Consider the following 4,720-nt stretch of genomic DNA (forward strand, 5'->3'; position numbering starts at 1 on the left):
ATGTGTGAGAAAGCGCGCGAGTCGCAATTGTTTCGAGATGTCAATTGCACTCGCCAGACGATTCGCCGGAACGGCCCAGCGCTGAGCCCGGAATGCGCGTGACGCGATTATGAGAATCGCTAGAGGATCGGAGTAGGCACTCACAAATAAAGTCAGGATTAGACAAACTTGTCAAACATCACAATTTATTATTCTCACAATTAAGTCTCTCTTGCCTGAGAGTTTAGACAGTCTCGAGTCGAACGAGCGGTCACAGTAGCGCGTGACGTCATTCGCGGCGTAGAGTCCCACTTGACTCGCGGGCAAGCCGTCGGGTACTTCGAACAACTTTATTCGTTTTTCTGCAGAAGCAATAGCGGTGATTGAATCCCGTGTGGTTCACTGCCACTGACGGAGGTGTAGGATCGTGTTATAATTCGCTTATACACGCCGGAGAGACACCGCGCGATCACCATAATTTTTGCGGGATTCGCGGAGACGACGAGCTTGCCCGATGATTTCGATACGCCGACTGACGACGCGTTGCGTTGCTCCGAACGGTAACGCTCTTGCCTGATCGTCGCTGGTTGTACGAAAAACAAGTGAAGGACCGCCCATCACGGCAACCGAAGAATAGGGCCATGCGATGATCACGCGAGAAGCACGCTTCTCGAAGCTTCGTTTGCGCGACGAAACGAAAACCAAATAGACGATCGAGCTCGTTCTCGAACAAATCATAATCGTTAAATAATTTCTCTTTTTGTTACAGCTAGAAGATGGATGAAGAGCAGAAAATCTAGCGGGTCATACCGCGGTCGTGGATACGATCGTGGATATAGCAGTGGACGTAGCCGTGGCCGTGGCCGTGGCCATGGCCATGGCCGTGGCTACGAATATAGCAGTGGACATAGCTACGGATCATACGGATATAGCCGTGGCCATGGCTACGGATCATACGACGCCGGCCGCGGCGGTACCGACGACGGTACCGGTGGCAAAACAGTTATACAAACGTTTAACCTATAAACCAAATTTATAGGTAGATTTATAGGTAAATCGTTTGAAACGCGTGCGCATGCACACACACACGCGCCACACACACACACACACACACACACACACACACACACACACACACACACATACATCTCTGATCTATATAAACTTTGATTGTTCTCCAGGCCGTGGCTGCTCCAGGGTCACATCCAGACGCACACCGGCGAGAAGCCGTTCCGATGTCAGCACTGCAATCGCGCGTTCGCCGATAGGAGCAACCTCAGGGCTCACCTACAGACCCACAGCGACGTCAAGAAATAAATATATTCCTGCGACAGGTGTAGCAAGATATTCAGCAGGATGTCGTTGCTCACGAAGCATCAGGATGGTGGCTGTCTGGGCGTGCCGGTGTCAGTCGGCTATTTTTGCCAAAGTTTCGCGTCTCTGCGACCCACGAGATGTTTATCTCGTATGTCGCTCGTTTTCATTTCGCGGTCTCAAAGTACCTTAGAATGCAGTACAAATGTCGAGTTAGTAAAGTCTGGTATCTTGGTGAATCGCTCACGAAATATCGATTAACTCTTTCGCCATCCGACTATATCCTTCCAGGAAAGTGCCTTTTAAGTTTTAACTAAAGTTTTAATCATAAAAATATGCATTTTTGTTTCATGACGAAAACATTTTTTTATTTTATTTTGCAATTGAGAAATAAATATAATAGTACTTAGAGATTATACTTCGTTCTTTTGAAAGATTGGTCACGTCGCTCCGAGCACATGAGGAATATCGATTAATTATTATAAAAAGCTGTTTGATTACCGCGTGATACGGTCCCGTGAAACTGCTGTGCCATTTTTTTATGTTTTACGTCATTTTTTTCTCATTTTTTTAAATACATTCGAGCACATAAAACGCGATCATAAAAACCAAGAGATCGAGAAATAGGCCGACGATTTGCACGTGCGAGCACATCCGAGTATTATTTACCGAGTATTATTTATTTATCATAAGATTTTCTCATGTTTGATGGCGCGAGACACTCTACCGTGTTTCTTGACTTATAATTTTAAGATTATAATTAGAAAACTATATACATGTACTTTATTATTTTTTCTGGACTAGTTTTTTGTGAAATAAATACCTCGATAAATCTGTAATTTTTGTAAGTTATTTTTAATGTAACAATGGCGAAAGAATTTGATCCCACGCATTCTTGTCAAGTATAAAATAATAATAAATAAATATATAAAATATACTTATCCATAAAATATCCTATCCTAAAAGAGTATCAATCTTTTAAAGTCTGCAATTGAGAAATAAATAATTTTGTGATTCATTGTATGAGCGTGTTGATGATATAATAGTACTTAGAGATTATACTTCGTCCTTTCGAGAGATCGGTCACGTCGCTCCGAGCACGTGAGGAATATCGATTATAAAAAGCTGTTCGATTACCGTGTGATGCGGTCCCGTGAAACTACTGTACCATTTTTTTGTTTTATGTCATTTTTTTCTCATTTTTTTATTACACTCGAGCACGTAAAACGCGATCATAAAAACGAAGAGATCGAGAAATAGGACGATTTGCACGTGCGAGCGCATCCGAGTATCTAGATATTATTTACACTGACAAAATAATCGATCAACGCTTCTGCATAGTTTACTATTTCTTATTTCGGTATAACGCCTACCATAATCGACACAATTATACTATTAGTTTCGATTCTTTACAAATACCAAGGATAACCAATTATTGCATTAATCTCGACATTAATGCAGCGTACCTTCGATATACAATAGTTTTAAAATAATTTCTTTCTGTTGAACGCAGCCATTGTAGCATGTTTATACAGCATGTTTATACAGCATGTATAATATTATCGTTCAATTTCTTGTATTCTTTCCCGAGCCAGTTTCATGTGGAGTAATACAATTTTATAGTCTCGTAAATTTAAAAAACAAACATTTGCATTATTCTCAAAGAATCTGTGTAAAAAAAAAACCCTTTATGTCAAGTCCTATTTACTTTCATGTGTATTTCAGGTAAAGCTATCTGTATCTCCACATAAAGACAGTAAATTTATAAACCTTGTACTAGTAAATAAATCTTTATAAAAATAGCAATTGTAAACACGTATGATAAATGTAAAAAAATTTGGATAATACAAGTGTTACTTAATATATTAAAAATCTTAATTTTATCATTTTAACTAAACATAAATAAACCTCACTAAAAACTTAGTGGCGAAGAAAATAGAAATTTCCAAGAACAAACAAATCTTTCATAAGCCTAAGATCTTACATGTCTAAACCCACGTTTTACATTATTATTATTCTAAGATAGAAAAATAGAGCACTTGTAGCATAAGTTAAACAATAATTGCTTTTCAGCATACACAAGTGTAAAAAATGTTTTAACTGTATTGTTATTAAAAAAATATGAAAACGTTATATGCTGCAGCTAAGAGCTACTCCCAGAAACTCTTCAAATCCAATAGTAATCGATCCAGTTTGATCTGTGTTTCTTGTCCTAAATGCCTCTGTAACATACAACATATTTTTGTTAAAGAAACATGCTTAAATCATGCTAAATATTATCAAACCATTGCACGTACGGATGTTTATAGTTAGGTCTCTAATTAGATTAATAAACGATATCAAAATTATCATAAAATTTTCTTTTTTTTATGTAAACATTTCTAATTACCTGTAAACCTCTGTATCTGAACACACAATACTATGAACTGATCCACAGTAATGGACTGATGACCACGAAGATCGCTCTTTTTTATAAGGAATTGAATGAAGTCCGGACTAAGCCTACCTATAGCCCATTTGTGTTAGAGCTGCGTTTAACTCATTCTCTTGTATATTGCCCGAATTATCGTGGTCAAAGCCACAAAATACACCGAGCCAAGAATTTATGTAATTGTAAAGAGCTTGGAATTCCGTTACGTTTATTGAAGTGCCATTCTTCTTTTTGTCGAACATACCTGCGGAAAGAAATAGAATTCGTTGATATGTTTACAGCTCGTCGAAGAGAGCTAAAGCTCCGATTCACTAAATACCTTAAATTAATCGTCGCGTCGCGTAAAGAGTCACGGTCGGTCTCGCTCCGCGCGTACTACCGTGTCTCTCGATCGATCGAGATAGGTTAACTGACGATGAATGAACTGACTGACAGCGCGCTAAACGAACGCACTGTCTGCACTGCACTGCACTGCGATACTAACGCCGATAGCCGCCAGTGTCGAAAAAATGAAAGTAACGTTTCAGATTATGACGTCATATATTTTGTCGGCGTTAGAAGTAGTAGAATACGTATCTTAAAAATAAATTTTCACATTTGGACTTTGCGTCGCAATATCTCCGCTCGTAGGGCACGTAGCGGAATATTATGAGAGAAACCCTCCCCTAATTGGACCCCAAGCTATCGATCAAGCCTACTTAGAACTTGATCCGTTCACTCGTTATCGAGATCTCAACATCTCGAGTACTCGCAACCCGTCGCGTCGCGTAAAAGAGTCACGGTCGGTCTCGCTCCGCGTGTACTTGGCGCGAGACACTACCGTGTCTCTTGAACGGAACGCGGCTACAGATATCAGATATGCTATATGAACCGAATTAATACATATGACAATACGGAACGCGGTATATTACATACGGAACGCGGTATATTACATACGGAACGCTACATACGGCTACAGATATCAGAACGCAGTATATGATATATGCACGGAATTAA

The 4,720-nt window shown here is 39.7% G+C and overlaps 1 pseudogene; it reads right to left on the reverse strand.

Moving 5' to 3' along the window:
• Positions 1 to 3,423: 3,423 nt before the first annotated feature.
• On the reverse strand, positions 3,424 to 3,968 carry LOC112461103 (annotated as a pseudogene).
• Positions 3,969 to 4,720: the final 752 nt, after the last annotated feature.

This window comes from Temnothorax curvispinosus, unplaced genomic scaffold (assembly GCF_003070985.1).
Source record: "Temnothorax curvispinosus isolate PA1 unplaced genomic scaffold, ASM307098v1 QBEX01011079.1, whole genome shotgun sequence".
Taxonomy (NCBI): Eukaryota; Metazoa; Arthropoda; class Insecta; order Hymenoptera; family Formicidae; genus Temnothorax; species Temnothorax curvispinosus.